A 20,426-nucleotide genomic window follows, 5' to 3' on the forward strand; every position below is an offset into this window, starting at 1 on the left:
ACAGACCGTCGACTGTGTATAAAAATTAGTCGTGGCTTCAACAGATTTCGCCCATTTTCATAGAAAATAGTTATCGTCATAGAAGCTATGCCCTTATCAAACTTCACAAGGATTTGTAAATTTTTGTTCGACTTATGGCATTAAAAGTATTCTAGACAAATGAAATGAAAAAGGGCGGAGCCACGCCCATTTTGAAGTTTTCTTTTATTTTTGTATTTTGTTTCACCATATCATTACTGGCGTTGAATGTTGACATAATTTACTTATATACTGTAAAGATATTCAATTTTTGTTGAAATTTGACTTGAAATTTTTTTTATGAAGAGTGGGCGTGTTCGTCAATCGATTTTGCTAGTTCTTATTTAGAAAACATATAGTAATAGGGGTAACGTTCCTGCCAAATTTCACCATGATATCTTCCACGACTGCCAAATTACAGCTTGAAAAACTTTTAAATTACCTTCGTTTAAAAGTGGGCGTTGCCACGCCCATTGTCCAAAATTTTGCTAATTTTCTATTCTGCGTCATAAGGTCAACCCACTACCATGTTTCATCGCTTTATCCGTCTTTGGTAATGAATTATCGCACTTTTTCCGTTTTTCGAAATTTTCGATATCGAAAAAGTGGGCGTGGTTATAGTCCGATTTCGCTAATTTAAATTAGCGATTAGGGGGCTACCCCCGGGCCCGGGGTTTCTGCAGCGGCCCGCGATTTAGAGGTACTATGACATTTTTTTTAATTTAGGAGAGTCTTTAGTTGTTCCATGTGCAATTTTTATGCCGAATTTCAAAAGCAACGAAAATCTGCATTTCGTTTTAATATTATAGTGAAGTGTGAAAAATAAAAATCTATATATATATAAAGAAAGGCTAAAATGTGTGTTAGTTGGTCGCCGGTGTTTGAGGAGATGCGTCGGTCGATTTTGTTCAAAATTTCACACAAGTTGCGTAAACCCCACGTGGTGGTTACTACATAGGCTTGGTTGCTATCGACGTACAGGGTCTCGAAATATAGGCCGAAACGTGGACCCGAGTACCCCTAGAATGTGATTGCAGATTCAGCCGGAAAAGTTTATTAAAATGTATGCAGATAGGCCAAATTTAGGGCAGGACAACGGCTGCCGGGTCTTCTAGTACGTATATAAAAACTTAAAAAGTATAACTCAAAATTTGCTAAATAAAATCAATTCACTTCAATTCATTCAATTTTAAGATACTCGACACAAATGACGGGAATGGATGCAATTGTTTTTTACGTACATAAAAGAAATAAAAACACGATAATTAGTATGTGTACATAAAAATATGTATCATAATTAAAATTTGTGTTTATTTCGTCAATATATGTTAAAGTAATATCACAATAAAAGGATTTTTGGAACTAAAGTTTTGTTTGGCTTGAAACTCCAAAATCGAACGCAGGATCACATGGTGACTTGTTGACATGCAAACTAAATCAGAGCGGACGGCAACTTCCAAATAGCCACCGAACCCCGAATTTTCTCTCTTGACGAAAGATAATGCTGCATCAAGAGGACGATTGGAAGTTATCCGTGGCTTGCTGATAAACGAAAAAATAGCTAAATCGAGAGCGGCTACCCGGTTGGTTAGGCCACTGGCCTAAACAACCCAGCCCCTTGCCATGGGCAATCCTCGAAATGCCGACACCAGCTGCTTCAAATTAGTAAACAATGAAAATGCTAACATAAGAGAAATTTAAAAATTATAAATTGAACAGAAGGAACTCAAATAAAGAAAATAAATAAATTGACATTTGTGACAACAATTGGTGTATGTCTTAAGTCACACGGTTACGACATCGTAGAGCCGGAAATGACCAAGCTGAATATGGTCGGTTACAGGGTACCGCATACCTTTACGTAAACATCAGCGCTTAAGACGAGGCGGACTGGCGACGGCGTGTAAAATTGCAGATCCGCTAGCCGCAAAAACTGGATTGGCATTGCAAGTTTTGGATCGTGGTGATTCCTCGGACCGAGACGGGTGTAACCCTCTACTGCAGTAGCCAATGTGCATACACGCTCAGTAACGCCGTGCTTAAGTAGCAGTATTGGGTACCGGGTCTTGTTGAGTCCACTCCCTGCACGCCCTAGCTGTATTTACCGTGCTAGCGCTGCATCTATGATTGTATTTGGCGTACAAGGATCAATTATGACTCGCACGAGATGGAGTCGACCGCCGGATTCAATCTTTACGATATCTTTGGGTGCTATCGGCCCGACGCTAATCTCCCTGCTCGAAAGCCTTTCGATGTGGCGCGTTGGAGGGTGAGCGACTTGCTTTCGTTGGTGGGCGTAGCTTCTGTTCGAGCAACCGGAATTCTTATGTTAGGGGTTCTGTGACGATTGCGACGATTGGACGGTCTGAAAGTATTTGATGCCGAGCCGTCCTGTCGCCAACTTTTCTGCGGAGCAGGACGATATACTAAGCTGCCCAAACATTGATGGACTGGTGTCCGAAATTTTCTACCTGTAAAGCTTCGTGGAATCGACGATTGGCAAGTATTTGATGTCAAGCGAGCGGAGCTCGGACAGATCTCCATACCGTGGAAGGGCGACAGAAAATTCGGGTACTTATGAATCAATACCACACGCAATCTTTCTTCTGGTGCCTTGGTCCGGTATCGGGGACAAAGCCTGATGCCGTGATTCTTACTGCAGATACGGCACGGTAATTAAGCCATGTTCCGTCCCCTTGCGTGCTGCGACAAAGCGGGACATTCTGCAATGAAAAGAAGTCTTTTTAATAGAGTACAAAATTTGAAAGTAGGGGCGACGAGTGGGTGATGAGCATGGTGGCGAAGTATTTTATAATCTAAGTTCCATATTCTTTCGATGGTAGTGGGACCAGTTTCACGATTGGTTTCGTGACTAGTCCTTTTTTCAATCCGAACTTTCAATTCTCAGAGGCGATTTTCCGAACCGCGATGTATCTCGACGAATCGGCCAAATTGCCATTCGTTTAGAGGCACGTTATCTTCACGTATCACAACGAGATTATCCGCTTTCTTGTCCGGCTGCTGTCGATTCTACTTAGTCATCTTTTGCAGCTCCGTAAGGTATTCGTTCTTCCATCGTTGACAGAAGGAATGATGCAATGCTTTTGAAATGTTACTATTAAATAAAAGAATGTTTCGACTTTGGTAGTCTGATGATGATTTCTTTTATTAAAGAAATTCTTTCTCTTTTACAGGTAATTTCTTAACCTACACATTCATAATTATCTTAATACTAACATACTAAAAATATGTACATTTGTAATAGAGGTATGCATACATGTAGATTTGTATACATGGTATGCCTACTGTAGCATTACACGTCATACCCACTGTAAGGTACCATTATACCTCACAGCGACTGCAACACACTTGCGGTATTACGCTGTATAAATTCCAAATATATTTTAGTAATAATCATATTACAATATTTTTCCCAACATAAATTATTGAACTAACCCAGACGATATGGAATGCCGAACATGAGACCTATATCCATTCACAGCTAATCAATTATACATATAAACATACAACCCATTGTAATTATACATACTAACATACAAGCCTCTTTTGGGAAAATACCGAAACACTCAAACTGATCTGCTGACGCTGCTAAATGTACAAAACTACATGTATGGAGCTATGCATACAAAAAGACGTGTATACAAAGACCGTATACAAACAGACATGTATGCATTCTCCATTCCCTATGTACTTATTTTTAGTTATTAGTATTTAGATATTTATTAATGTATAGGTTAAGCAAATTAGTATAAAAGACAAGAATTTATTCAATAAAGTGAAGATTTAAGTCGCAACCTTTAACTTGCAACGTCTTCTTATTCCTTCAAACTTTTCATGGCGATCCTGCCAGTTTAGATCAAATCAGCACAACTGCTAAAAACGATCTAACTGGAAAAGATCCTGCCAGTTCAATTTTTTATAAAAAAAAAGTTGCTGATCAAGCAATACAAAATTTTTTCTAAGATCCAGCCAGTTATTAGAAATCCTGCAAATTTGGCAAGGAGCAAAGGATAAACAACACAGTTATTAATCCTGCAAAAATTGAAGGAGCAAAAGGAGCATAGGGTAAACAACACAGTTATTAAAAATCCTGCAGAAATTGGTAACATAGAAGGAGCAAAAGGGAGCAAAGGAAATTATGATCGACAACCTAATAAAATGCATTAACAATCAACATACGAGAAGTTTCGACAACAATATGCACATCTTTTAAAACGCATAAACCTGAGCAATCTGATACAACTAACAGCATAAACTGGAGAGCGGACATAAAACAATAAAATCAGCACTGACAGCGTAGATATGAAACATTGATAACCAGCAAAATAATAAATGGCAGCAATTTAGACTAAAGTAGGTATACAATTTATAACGTTAAGTATATTTAAAAATTTAGAATCAATTGAGCGGCCTTACGGACGCTAAACCATTAGCAAAAACGAAAGTTTTTGCTTAGGATTTTTTTTTCTTTTAGTAGGAAATAAAATTAATTAAAAATTTTTTTTTGAACAAATTTCCTTTGAAATATTGAAAATCTGTACTATTCAATTTGAAAAACAAAGGCTCAGCTATCTCCTTTAGTTATGCAAGAAATAAAAACCGAGGAAGATTTTCACAAAGTCTTTAAGAAGTGCGAAGACAACATCAGAGAATTTATAAAAATAGCAGAAGAAATTAAAATAAATAAAACAACTAAACAAGGTCCAACTCCGATTACAATAGAGGAATATCGGAGACGGAACAATCTTTATAAGAAAGAAAAAATTCCTATAATACCTTCCCCGACAATAATAAGAAAAAGAAAACGGGGAGGTAAACAATTTAAAAAAAAAAAGAAGGAAATAGCTGAAACCTTTAAACTACTAAATATCACTACCAATAAGGAAGATAGAATAAAATTGAAAGAAAAAATTAAAGAATTGAGAAATAAAAAATAAAAAAAACAAAATGAACATAAACATTTTCTTAGTAAATTGGAATGATTAGGTCGCCCTTATAAAAACCCTTAAAATTTAGAATTTCGTTTTCCCGCTAAGATAGAAATGAACAAATGGGAACAAATCTTAGAAGCGCTATCAGAAGAAAAACTTAAGGCAGAAAAAGCATACAAGTGCATAAATAAAAACATGACGATAAAACCAGAAACTAAATAATATAGGACAAATAATCACTAGGGTAAATAATATACTTACCAAAGAACACCAAGCAGAAGCATACCAGTTCTTTTCCCACGTACGAGACAAATTGGTATCCTCTTTAGCTAGACACAACATAGATATAACTATACCAACTACAGTAGAGGAAAAACCCCAAATTGACTTTAACTAAGTTCTAACCGAATTGTCTCAAATTCGCACCCCATCACCAGCATTGAGTCACACTTCGTCAGTAGAAGAAAATAAACCACTAGAATTCCCAGCAATAAATATCACAATGGCACAAACCATAGTAGAATTCATCAAAACCGCCTCATCAGTACTGCCAGAGTTTGACGGCAAGCCTGAAAATTTGCATAGTTTTTTAGACGCCCTCGATATCCTCGAACAAATCAAGGATAATCATGAAGCCATAGCTATAACAATGATAAAGACTAAGCTGAAAGGCACGGCAAGAAATTTCATAAGTAATGAGACTACAATCGCACAAATAAAACTAAGATTAAAAACTGCAATCAAAGGCAAATCAGTAGAAGTTCTGACGGCAAAACTCCTGAATATCCAACAGCGTAGCAAAACTGCAAACCAATACACTGAAGAGATAGAAAAAATAACTAGGTCATTGGAGGGAGCCTATATCTCGGACGGATTAAACCCAGAACTGGCAACGAGATATGCTACCCAAACAGCAGTAAAAGCTATGTGTAAAAACTGCTCTAATGATAAAGTGAAAATGATAATGCAAGCAGGAACGTTCACAACAATGAACGACGCAATCTCAAAATTCACAAACAGCTGCACAGAAATCACAGGCAGCTCGAATGCAATTTTAAACATTCGTCTACAAAACCAATATCGAAGTAATTTTCGTGGTGGTTACCGAAGTAACAACTATGGAAATTACCGAGGCAGAAGATTTACACCACAGCAGAGGTACAATAATAATCCCGTAACAAACAATAATGCGCAAAGAGGAACACAAAACCAAAATGTCAATAGACAATACAACCAGACCCGTAACGTTCGAAATTGTACCCAGCAGGAAAACCAAGAAACTCCACTTCAAAATCAGTAGATAGAAAAATATGTATACTAAATCTACACTTAAATAGTTACATATCTACAAAAACCTCATTAAATAACTCAATTTCAAATTTTTTAGTAGACACAGGAGCAGATATCTCCATCATTAAAAAGAATCAAGTACTTAATCATACAAAAATAAATACAGAACAAATAACAGATTTAAAGGGCATTGGTCAGGGTATAACCAGTACATTAGGCACAATTAAAGCCGATTTTAAAGGCGATAACCTTCTAATTTATCATAAATTTCACGTCGTAGAAAACGATTTTCCAATACCGTGTGATGGTATAATAGGTTTAGACTTTATAAAGAAATATAACTGTATTCTAGATTATGGCAAAAATGAAGATAAACTAATTCTAAGACCATATGATTTCCCCCAAACAATCACAATGTACCTAACAAATCATCTGTCTGCCAACACAATTACAATCCCTGCTAGATCTGAAGTCATTAGACAAGTAACAGTAAACTCTGATAATAAAAACATCTTCATACCCCATCAACAATTATCTGCAGGAATTTTCATAGCAAACACAATCACAAATAAAGAACAAACTTTTGTCAGAATTATAAACACCACACATAAAAACACAACTATTCAAAATTACAAAATAAATACTGAAAATTTAGACGACTACAATTTAATTAAAACACACACACAATAAGCAAAGCAATGACACAGAAAAGTTAAACAGATTAACTAAAAATTTCCCAAAATTTGTGAATTCAGAATTAATCTCATTATGCACAGAATATATAGACATATTTGCACTAGAAACAGAACCAATCTCCTCTAATAATTTTTATAAGCAAAAATTACACATGAAAGATGACACCCCAGTATACATAAAAAATTAATGCCCGAACACAAAAAGAGGAAATAAGCAAACAGGTTAATAAATTGATCGAAGATGACATCATAGAACCCCCAATATCAGAGTACAACAGCCCAATTTTACTGGTACCTAAAAAATCACTACCAGGTAATACTGAAAAAAGATGGAGACTGGTAGTTGACTACAGACAAGTAAACAAAAAACTAGCAGCGGACAAATTCCCACTTCCAAGATTTGATGATATTTTAGACCAACTTGGAAGAGCAAAATATTTTTCATGCCTTGACCTTATGCCAGGTTTTCACCAAATAGAATTACACCAAGATTCTAGAGATATAACCTCGTTCACAGCAGACAATGGTACATATAGATTTAAAAGACTACCCTATGGATTAAAAGTAGCACCAAACTCATTCCAAAGAATGATGACACTGGCATTTGCAGGACTCAAACCATCCCAAGCCTTTCTACATATGGATGATTTAGTTGTACTATGGTGTTCAGAAAAACACATGCTGAAAAACTTAAGAGATGTTTTCGCTACTTGTAGGAAATACAACTTAAAATGACAAGTGCCTATTTTTCAGCACAAGCGACGGAATACTACCCGACCCAAGCAAATTTGAGATAGTTCAAAATTACCCAACACCAAAAACAGCAGATGAAATTAAAAAATTCGTAGCGTTCTGCAATTACTACAGCAGATTTGTACCGAATTTCGCAGAATACTCAAGAAAATTAACTAGGCTTTGCAAAAAGACTGTTTCCTTCGACTGGACAGAAGAATGCCAAGAAGCTTTTGTCTATCTAAAGGAAGCATTAATCAGCCCAAAACTTTTGCAATACCCCGACTTCAATAAAGAATTCTGCATAACAACCGACGCTAGTGGGTATGCTTGCGGAGCAGCCCTTAGCCAAGAACATGATGGCAAACAGTTGCCAATTGCTTACGCCTCTAGATCCTTTACAAACGGTGAAACAAACAAAGCTACAATAGAAAAAGAACTAGCCGCAATCCATTGGGCCATAACATTCTTCAGACCATACATTTACGGTAGAAAATTTAAAATTAATCCGACCATCGCCCTTTAACTTACCTTTTTTCGATGAAGAACCCTTCATCTAAATTAACACGAGTAAGACTCGATTTAGAAGAACACGATTTCGAAGTGGAGTACATTGCTGGAAAAGAAAATCACATCGCGGACGCATTGTCTCGCATTAACATAACAAACTTAAAAGAAATGTCAGTGGATTCATGCAAAATAATGAAAGTTACAACTAGATCAACAGCTAAAAATATACCAAATAATGCTAAAATTCAAGAAAGTCACACGGAGAACCCCAATATATATGAAGCGCTAAATAAATTTGAAGTAAAAAGACATGTCAGGCTCGTTTTCAATCCCCCCAAATTATATTTCAAAAAGGGAAAGAAAATTTGTAGCACCATAAATACAAGCAACCTAATTGTAGATGATAAAATTGACTTAGGACAATTCTTTATCAGGCCCGAAAAAGAAGCCGCCAATTTGGGACTTGAAAAGATACAATTGTCCTTAGGGGACAAATTGTTTAAAGATAATTATACTCGAGTAGACAAATTTATTGAATTAGGAAATAGGGTTCTCAAGAAATTAACAATCACACTAACCCCAGAGGTTGTGTACGTGACTAGTCCCGGGAAAATAAGTGAAATTCTGCAGAAATATCATGACGATCCTATTAGTGGTGGCCACCCAGGAATAAATCGCATGATAAAGAAAAACAAACAAAGCTATAGCTGGAAAAATATGCGAGGTGACATAAAGAAATACGTAAATAACTGCACCCACTGCAATAAGAATAAAATAAATAAGCATATCAAAGAGCCAATGATAATAAAGCTTTCGGTATAGTACAGATCGATACGGTCGGACCATTGCCAAGGTCAATAAATGGAAACGAATACGCAGTTACCATTATATGCGATCTCACAAAATACTTGATAGCAATCCCAGTCCCAAGCAAACACGCGCTAATAGTTGCTAAAGCTATATTCGAGCATTTCATTTTGATTTACGGTCCCATCAAAACAATCCTAACAGATATGGAATCCGAATACAAAAATGAATTATTCGAAGAACTGTGCAAATTGCTAAAAGTTGAGCACAAAAACTCAACACCATACCATCATCAAACGTTGGGCACTATAGAGCGTAGTCATAGAACGTTTAATGAATATGTACGTTCATATATATCTAGTGACAAAGATGATTGGGATGAATACCTAAAATATTTCGCATACTGCTACAACACGACCCCATCGACCGTACACAACTTTTGCCCTTATGAGCTTATATTTGCGAAAAACCCCCCGATGTACGACTTCCTAAATGAGAATAAAATAAGCATATGATAAGGAAATTAAATATAGACTTCAAATAGCACAACAAAGAGCTAGAAAATTGGTAAAAGAAGCTAAGGAAAAACAAAAAATTAATTATGATAAAAGCAGCACCAGTAAGGAAATAAAATTAGGAGATTTAGTATTAGTAAGAATAGAAGATAACCATAAGCTAGACCATAGATATAAAGGACGGTATAAAGTAAAGAAATTTGACGAAAATAACAATTTTACTTTAATACCATATAGACAGGAGTCTGGTAATAAGAACAATAAGGATAAGGAACTAATAATCCATAAGAATAGACTTAAACCCATTCAAAATATTTTTTTTTTAGCAAATAATCATTCCAATTTACCCGATTAATTAATAAAAATAATTTCTAAAAACAAGCGGATTTTAGATGGGTCGACACATTTAAAATCCGGCAATAAAACAATAAAATAAACAAAATAATTAAAATAAGTAAGATTTAAAAAATTTCTACATCTAAAAATCTAGAATTTTGAAAAAAAAATGGACTTATACAAAAAAAATATATATATATACGTAAAAAGTAAACAATAATAATAACAATAAAAATAGCAAGGTCAACAGATCAAACGCAGAGCAAACAACCTCTTTCACTACAACAATAAAATATCAAAATCATTGAGAATATGACAAAGAGTCTCATACAATTGTTCACAAAACAATTGTATAAAACTCTTTTTCTAAGGCGGATGGTGTAGCATTATACGTCATACCCACTGTAAGGTACCATTATACCTCAAAACGACTGTAACACACTTGCGGTATTACGCTGTATAAATTCCAAATATATTTTAGTAATAATCATATTACAATATTTTTCCCAACATAAATTATTGAACTAACCCAGACGATATGGAATGCCGAACATGAGACCTACATATATCCATTCACAGCTAATCAATTATACATATAAACATACAACCCATTGTAATTATACATACTAACATACAAGCCTCTTTTGGGAAAATACCAAAACACTCAAACTGATCTGCTGACGCTGCTAAATGTACAAAACTACATGTATGGAGTTATGCATACAAAAATACATGTATACAAAGACCGTATACAAACAGACATGTATGCATTCTCCATTCCCTATGTACTTATTTTTAGTTATTAGTATTTAGACATTTATTAATGTTTAGGTTAAGCAAATTAGTATAAAAGACAAGAAGTTATTCAATAAAGTGAAGATTTAAGTCGCAACCTTTAACTTGCAACGTCTTCTTATTCCTTCAAACTTTTCACTACATGTAGATTTGTATGCATGGTATGCATACATGTAGATTTGTATGCAAAGTCAGCAGATCGATATTCATGTGAAATGTGAATATTTGGTTAATTCACATTATTGGTTGTATGTAAATATTTTGGTGATAAACTAACATTGACGATAAGCATAATTTGTTATGTGTGAACTGACAAGGGTTTCATATTCGGCATTCCATTGATGTTAGCTAACCGCTGTGTTAGATCAATGTAATTTATGTCGTATGATATTGTAATATGATTATGCTATTGTTCTTTTTTTTCAATATTTTGTACAACTCTTTTTTTTTCAAAATTTTAAGTTTAACGATTTTACATATAAAAAAATTGTTTTTTTGTTTTTTGAATTTGACAATTATTTCACTTATTTTACCTATTTTACTTATTCTATTTATTTTACAGCCGGATTTTAAATGTGTGCACTCACTTAAAATCCGCTTGTCTTTAGACATTTTATTAACTAACCGAGTAAATTGGAATGCTTATTTTACGATTATGTCTTAAGTTGTTAAAAGATGTTTTAAGTGGGTTTAAACCTATTCTTATGGAATATTATTTCCTTATCTTTATTGTTTCTATCATTATTTAGTAAATTATGCAAACTATTTTCTTATTAATATTTTCTAATCTATTGGGGTTAAAGTAAAGTATTTTCCTAATATGTAAAAATATGACCTTATGAGACCTAGGCAATAAACGATTGTATTTATTTTATTTTATTAAACTAATTCCGCATATTATTCAAGGAAAAAAAGTTTTTTTTTTTATATTGACATTTTTTTTTTCATTAAATCTGTGTAGACAATAGAGGGGTTGCTGATGGAAGAGCGGGGTGGCTATGTATTGATAGCAGTTCTATTAATGGATAAGTGGAAGGTACAGGGGTGTTGCAAAAAAAAAATTTAGTATCTTTAGATGTTATTTTTATATTTTCAATAATTTCCCTATTTTCCAGCAATATCTTTGATTTTGTGTGTCATGCGATTTCTGCGCGGCCACCAAGACAGGTTATGACTTTTACGAAGAATTATTATTATTTCTATACCGGGATTGTCACATGCACAACCTCTTTGGTTAGTGCAATTATTTGATCTTTGAGAACTTGGGTACCAATTATTATTTTATAAATTCGCCTACTGCAGTACTGGATTGCCGGCATTTCTTTTATGCCTGGTCGAATATTGTCCCAAGTCAATAACTTCCTCAACAATCTGGTTGCTTGAAAATTTTCTACGCTACCATTTTTCTATCCTAAGATGAAAACGAGCGCGACTAGTCTTTTTACTTCAAATTTATTTAGCGCTTCATATATATATATATATATATTTTGGTTCTCGTTGTGACTTTTTCTTCATGTTTGTTGTTATGAGCTGGTTTTTAAAATTTTTGTATATTTTGTTTCTCAGGGTTTTCTTATTTCCACTGTCCTCGAATTTTCTATTGCTTCATGACTATTTTTGTCAGGAGCATTCAGAGGTGTTATGCAAATTTTTGATTTGCTGTTGCTTTAGGCAGGGCTGCCTTTACTGTCGATTGTGACATTTTGAGACTTAATTTTTGAGATTTTACTTCAATTGTATATTGCTCTTCCTCAGCTTTGAGTTTGGAAACTTGGGTAGAAAAAAAAAAACTAGACGCGCTATTGCACGTTATTCATTTGCCAATATTTGATTTTCATATATTTTCTTAGTATTATGGCCATTGCAATGATCAATAGCCCGACTACGCAAATCATTGCGCCTAGCCAAACATCTGAAATTTTTGTACCCACTTGGGCTTGTGGCTCATATTTTACCAATTTGTTGTCAACTATTTCCTCTTCAGAGGTTTCTTTGCCAAATTCATAGCCAGCTATCGCTATCATTATTCCTTGGGCTATTTTTGTCCACCAAGATATTTCGATTGAGATGGAAAATTCAAGAGGAAATAAAAATTTATTGCTGATTCCTTGGGGGGAAAAAAATTGCTAATTTAAGCTTTAATTTTAATATTTATTCGAACATTCCATTTTACTCTTGACTTTCATTAGTTTTTAATAAATTTACCTTATTTATTTAATAGGTATTTTAAGAATTTATTTCTAAAATTGTAATTTTTGTGTTACTTTAGAGTTTTTCATTTCTAATTTAGATATTTGAAATTTCTAATTTTACTTTTTCAAATTAATAGTTAAGTACACTTTTATTTTATTTTGTCTAATTTTATTTGCTTGTTTAGTTAACATTATTAAGGTCTAAGAAAATTTTTCTTCTTAGCGGAAAAATTTGTTTAATGTAAAATATTTTTTTTTTTTCAACTTACGATAAATGTTAAAAACTAATTTGCCATTATGCCATTTTCAACGATAGCGTTAAAAATTCCGTTAAATTTTAATCATTAAAAGTTTTTTAATAAGACATTTTAATTTTCTTCGTATTTACTTTTTTTTTTTGACATTTTTCTTTAAATTTTAAAATTTCAAACTTCCTTTCCATTAAACTAGTCTTACTTTAAAAAAAAATCCTAAGCAAAAACGAAGTTTTTGCTCATGGTTTAGCGTCCCTAAGGCCGCTCAATTGATTCTACATTTTTATACTTAAATTACTGCCGCCAGACTTGCCGCTGCCATTCTAGAAAGCTATGCCGCCCGTCGGAAAAAATGTCTTGTATTATTCCACTTGATGTATTTCTTTTTGTTTTCTTGCAGTTAATCTTAGTATTCCACTTCTTTTTATGCTCTTACTGCTCGTCTAATATGCGGCCAGACATTAGCCGTTTGGTATATCCCTTGTTATTACTGTTGCGATTTCCGCTTGGTATACCAGGTAAAAGTCTTAATCCTGATGATATGAAGTTGCTTGCCTCCTTGCCAACATGTTGCACAATCCCAAAAATTTGTTTGATTTTTAAGGGAACATTCGATTCTTAAGGACTTTAGCCGATTACACGCAAGTAACGAAATTGGAATTTTGATTTTGAGCGAAATGATTTTAAACTGACTGATTTTAAACTGAATGATTCTAAACTGTCAGCATCTTCCTGCAGTCAGATCCTTCAAACAATTTTCGCTTGTTAGGCAAATTTTATATTTTAAGGGTCGAACTGGCAGCATCTTCCCCCAGCTAGATCTTTAGCAGTTTTGCTAATTCTGATCTAGACTGGCAGGATCGCCATGAAATGTTACTATTAAATAAAAAGAATGTTTCGACTTTGGTTGTCTGATGATGATTTCTTTTATTAAAGAAATTCTTTTTCTTTTATAGGTAATTTCTTAACCTACACATTCATAATTATCTTAATACTAACAAACTAAAAATATGTAAATTTGTAATAGAGGTATGCATACATGTAGATTTGTATACACGGTATGCATACATGTAGGTTTGTATGCATGGTATGCCTACATGTAGATTTGTATGCAAAGTCAGCAGATCGATATTCATGTGAAATGTGAATATTTGGTTAATTCACATTATTGGTTGTATGTAAATATTTTGGTGACAAACTAACATTGACGATAAGCATAATTTGTTATGTGTGAACTGACAAGGGTTTCATATTCGGCATTCCATTGATGTTAGCTAACCGCTGTGTTAGGTCAATGTAATTTATGTCGTATGATATTTTAATATGATTATGCTATTACTAAAATGTATTGGCATAGAAGTTCATGATGCGTAATGCCGCAAATATATTGCATAGGTGGGCATGATGCTACACTTTCATCTTTTGCCATCGGTTGATCACTGATGATGGATTCTCGCTAACCACAATCTCCGGGAGAGATAACAGAGGAGCGCTTATAATAAAATGTGCAGGAGTCAATGGTTCTAAGCTCGATGGGTCATTTGAAGCGGGACTAAGAGGTCTTGAGCTGAGACAGGCCTGAATTATACACAAAAGTGTCGACAACTCCTCAAATGTATACTTTATCCCAGATGCTACCCTTCGAACATGAGTTTTAAAGCTCCTTACGCCAGCTTCCTACAAGCCCCCCATATGAGGAGCTGAGGCAAGTATGGAATACCAAGAAAGCTCCTGCTCAAAATACTTGGAAAGAATTGGCGTACGAGAATCAGTTAGAAATGCCTTAAAGTCAGCCTTAGAAGATCTGGATGGTTCTAGGTTAATAGCCTTCGTTGCGAAACAGACAAGAAGACACACATACACTTTAGTAATAACACATGCTCTACCTCTATAGTTTTTAATATCGAAAGGGCCTGCAAAATCAGTGCCGGTATTTGTAAACGCCCGAGAGAAAGTTGTTCGTTCTGAGCTAAAGTAAGCCATGATTTGAGATTGCGTTTGCTTCTTGTATATAGTGCATACCTTGCGATTGTGGATGACTGACTTGATCATAACTTTAATCCGGGGGATCCAATATTGTGCTCGAAAAAGTCGTAACATTAACTGATGTTCTCCATAAAGTGATATTTCATGGATAAACTACACTAACAAGCTCGAGTAATAGCAGTTATACGGCAGAAGGATTGGGTGCCGTTCTTTGTAACTGAGGTCTCGCGATGCTCCGAGACTCTTTAGTGCATATCGCAAGTGCAGATTTTAAAATCGAAGACTCCACTGAAAAATGTTGTTGCTGTCAGAGGCAATTATTCCCTGGGTTGAACCTTTGATTTCCTCCGGAAAAATGGCCACAGAAGCTGCTTGAAAGATTGAATTCTGAGTAGTGTTGGCCCTTTGGACGAAACCAAAAATGTACGATAGAACTCCTAAAGCCCTTGGAAGGAAGAGAAGTATTGTGGTATATCCGACAGCTGAACGACTTTCGTTGCGTGATAGAGCACACGCTTTCCGTCTTCGTCGGGGATGAGTGAACGTCATACCAGTGGTGCTTCCCCACCTTGTCGATGATTTGGTAACCCTGTGGGACACGAAGTTTCACCAGGAGCATGGTGGTTTTCTCAGCCAAGCGAGCACGATAGTGGAGTCAGTCCAGAGATAAACCTGCAGGGATGGAATATCGAGATGAGTGGCGACTCAGTCCATCACTTCTGCCAAGTGCAGCAATCACTATAGAAAACAACATGATATACATTAGCCTTTATTTGCAATAAATGAGGAAATACGCATGAAGCTTTTTCGTTTTCACCTCTTTTGGCTATTGCCTCATGCCACATGTAGCATACTGGTTGAGTTGCTGCACAGTCATGTACGGTCAGATTAAATGTCCATAATGGCCTTTTGTAGAACGACAGTGAAGTCCTCAACAGATGTGTAAGAAGACACTGCTGAAGATCAAAACAAAACACTTTGAGTTTAATATCAGAGATTTTTCCTTAACATGTTTTTAGCATCATATGCTTGTAGTGCTAGATTGAGATGTTCCATTTGCTCTAAGAGATTCAAGTTCTTCAGATTTGGTAACTTGTATTTTACATTGAAGCAAATCACATTTGTGGCAAGTATCAACCTTTGGTTTTTTAAATTTTAGATCAGTGTTCCAAACTATTGAGCAAACTTTGAAAGGGATACGGAATTGTTATATTTATCTCTATAGAGGCGATGCAATTCAATCTCTAAATTGACAATTAGTGCAAAATCAGATACTGAGGGGTTTTCTCCGATATTTTTCAAAATATGCGCAAACTCCATTGCAGAACCCTTAGCTCATCTCTTTCAAAATTGCTTGAACAGCGGAATTTTTTTGGACTCGTGGAAATTATGCTCCATAAATCCTATATTTAAGTCTGGTAATCGCAATGACATTTGCAACTACAGACCGATTGTTAAACAGAGTACTCTGGCAAAAATATTCGACCACGTACTTCAACGTAAATTGTTCGATTACGTAGGCAAGGCTATAGTGGAGTGTCAGCATAGATTTTTCACAGGTAGGTCTACTTCCACAAATTTAGCTTTAGTTACTAATCAAATTGTGGGTGCTTAAGATAACTCTGAGCAACTTGACGTCATATACACTGACTTCTCGAAAGCATTCGACAAGGTTGATCATATTATCCTAGTACGCAAGTTAGCCAAGTATTGAATCAATGGAAACTTGTTGAAATTCTTCACGAGTTTTCTATAGAACAGAAAGCTCTATGTGGCAATTGGAGCCGACAAGTCATCTCTGTATATAAACGCCTGGTCAGATATTCCGCAGGATACCCATTGTGGCCCTCTATTATTCTTAATTTTCATAAATGATTTGCCCCAGCAATTCAAATTCGCAAAGTGTTTGATGTTTGCGGACGATGTCAAATTATTTCTGACGATCCATAATAGCTCCGACTGCACTAACTTGCAATCTGATCTGGACTCTTTTGCCGGTTGGTGCGCAGACAATAATTTATTTTTAAATACAAACAAATGCTGCGTTGTGTCTTATTCCAAAAAGACAACTGCGACATATTTTAACTACAAACTAAATGCTAAATCTCTTAATCGTTGTCAAGAGATTAAAGATTTGGGTGTCATTTTTGACTCCAAACTCTCTTTTTCCAGTCATATTGACTTCATTGTTGCAAAGTCCTTTGCAATGGTTGGGTTCATTAGACGAAGCACCAGTGACTTTAAGGGCCCTATGACGTTGAAGGCACTTTATATCTCCTTGGTCAGAAGTCGCCTTGAATATTGTTCAATAATATGGAATCCTTTTTATGAATCTAACTCCTATAAAATTGAAAGAGTTCATAAAGTTTTTACGAAAATTGCTTTACGGATGCTTCACTGGCCAGACGGTCTCCCATCGTATACCAGCAGGCGCAAATTGATTAGTCTTCAGGCTTTGCACGACATAAGAACTTGTATCTCACTAATGCTTGCCTATAATCTAATAAACTTGAGCATAAATTACTCCAATTTATCTAATTTGTTCATTCCTTATATTCCACTGCGTGATCTTCGGCATAATAGATTATTCATCGAAATAACTCATAAAACGAATTATGCTATGAATGAACCTATAACTAGGACTATACATCTAGCAAATCGATTCAGTAATGTTCTTAATTTTAATAACAGCTTATATAAATTTAAGCTTGAATTGTTTTCTATTTTTAACTAGGCTTTAAGAAAGCATGTACTTTTAGACTGAATGAATTAAATAAATAAATTCACCTACAGAAAAATCACTCGGTAGGTAGCGCTTCGAGGTATTACGTCGAGTATAGTGCGACTCATATGACGGAAATACTTTTTATGAAATTTGCAATTTCCCGTTCTTTCTCCAGTTACACTGCCTCCTTCAAGTTTTGCTTTTGCAATCGTTTTTGTAAATTGTTCTGTCTCAGATAACGTAAATCGGAGGCATTTTTGTCAAATTGAAACTGAAATTCTGTTACCTTCAACCTCTAAAAAATAATAGTATGAATGTGCTCTGTTTCGACGGTTTTCATCGTGTTTGGCTCTTTTTACAGTGGTCGTTTCTTCAATTTCAATTAAGCCACTAATACGGCCCATACATGATACAAAAACCATGCGCAAATATAAAACGACGAAATTGGTGCAAATGAAAATTTTGACATACACGGCTCAAAAACACTGCGCAATATTCATTTTTAATGTAGCGCAACAAATGAAACATGTGTTTTAATTGTGTAAAAAAGGCACTAATTGCATAAAAAACCACTCTTTATTTTCCACAGTGCTGGTAATTCACGGTATAAGTCGAAAAAATCGCACAAGAAGATTTTATTTTCCATTGTATTTATAGTATATATATTTTAGTTTCAAGACCACCTCAACTCATTGCATCACTGCGCAATATTCATTTTTCAACTAGCGTAACAAATGAAACATGTGTTCTAATTGTATAAAAAATTATTTTGTATTATTAAATTTGTGTGAATTCCTGTTACAAGCTAGAGATGGTCCTTACGCCTTCGATATTAACATTTTTTAACAATAATTACTGATGTTATATTATCAGGAACCACAGGTAAACTGTGTAAGATTCACCATACACGAAGAAAAAAGCATGTGCAATATTTGCAGACATGCGTAAATATCAAAATCATTTTGATTTTAGCGCAGTTCTCTCCGCAAATAGCGCAACCAGTGCACACACCGGTCAAATCCTTGTGCAAATTGGTAATTGGCACAAGGATACTTGAGCCGTGTAATTGGCGTATTACATATGCCTTACGTAAGTTATAGGCGCCTTGCTGCCAATACTGCTTGTGTATGAATTGCTTTTCCTCGTATGTTATTCTATCAGCGCATCTTTTTCAGCGGGAGCACAACACGAGCAGGAATAAATTGTTCAGCTTTTAAGTATAACTTTCCCCAAGGTTTCTTAATTGGTTTCGGGACTTGTGCGAGGTTTTATTTGTTAACACTTCGTTTACAACACTTACGAATTTTTCTAGATTTTATTTTTATTATACGCAGCCAACAAATTTGTTTAGAAGCAAAATTCTTACAACATCGCTTTTTGAATCCGAGCTGGGCGCCGTGCAATCACTTATATTAAAATTTGAATCAACAACCGAATCGTCAGTAGAAAAATTAACATTACTCACATTGCTGATGTCTAAAAGACTTAATGCATTTTCAATTTCCATTTTTATAGAGAAATATTCTTAACAACTCGACAGTATTTCATTAAATGAACAGCTTATGTAGAAAAAGGGAAGAAATTAGCACACAAAAAACAAACTTATATTGATTTAAAACACCGTTATCGGCAACCGAAATTTTAGCAGAGCATTTTAAGTCGACGTAAGATGTTCTGCAAAACGACATATTTTAACCTTTCAATAATTTTTATTTTATTGTAAGAACTTATGTCAATTTAAGTTAAGGAAATCTGAAAAGTTATTTCATACATAAACGCTTAAGTATTCATAAGATGTTTGATTCTATTTAACTTGATACAAATTGTTCAGTATATATTGGGTTTATGTTGACATAAGTTTTTGTGAACAAAATATTTAATAGCCAATAAGACATTTAAGAAAACTTAAGTTAACGTAAGACATTTTTAATGTAAATTTTTTATTTTGCCGGCTTTAGGTGAAAAGTAATAAAGCGACTTGGTTTTATATTTTCCCAATATATTTCGATCACCTTCGGAGATCTTCATCAGGGGACTACAACAATAATACACAATTCAGCTTAGTTTGTAATAACTAACAACAATAACTAAATAAACAATTTTACGTATATAACCACATTCATATTTATATACATACATATATTTTTATTTTTATTTGGCTAATCTGCGTCCGTTCGGTTTGCCATGTAGCTTTTCTAGCAGGTGTCTGTAGATATGTGTGCAGCCGTCGGTGTCTATTTTATAGTTAAGTCTCTTGTTTGTTGGTGTGTTTGTTATGTGTAGCAATTCTAAACAACAAATATTGGTTGGTAAACTAAACTAAGACAGATTTTCCACCTGATGTTGAGGCGCTTCTTGCAAATGGTCCAAAGTTCGCTCTACCGGTTGCAAAAAACACTTTCCCTCTATTCAAATGTACAGTGGATGGAGAAGAACTAATAAAGAGCGTGAAAAATAAAGAGGATTAAGAGTCTGCGAGAACAAAACTATAGTTGCTGATAAAATAAACAGTAACAAAACATAAAACGAACACAGCTGATATTGCCATTAACGATACAGTGGGGCGAACCCGAAAATTTCTAAACCAAAACAAAAATATAGTTATTTTAAATGCAGATA

The 20,426-nt window shown here is 34.7% G+C and overlaps 1 protein-coding gene and 1 pseudogene across 9 annotated transcripts in view; one reads left to right on the forward strand and one right to left on the reverse strand.

Moving 5' to 3' along the window:
* The window catches only part of bt (projectin protein bent), a 3,328,983-nt gene that overhangs the window by 679,693 nt on the left and 2,628,864 nt on the right, over positions 1-20,426 (forward strand). The window lies entirely within an intron of this gene.
* LOC137234490 (uncharacterized) lies at positions 15,796-19,314 on the reverse strand (annotated as a pseudogene).

The sequence above is a fragment of the Eurosta solidaginis genome, chromosome X (genome assembly GCF_040869045.1).
Source record: "Eurosta solidaginis isolate ZX-2024a chromosome X, ASM4086904v1, whole genome shotgun sequence".
Taxonomy (NCBI): Eukaryota; Metazoa; Arthropoda; class Insecta; order Diptera; family Tephritidae; genus Eurosta; species Eurosta solidaginis.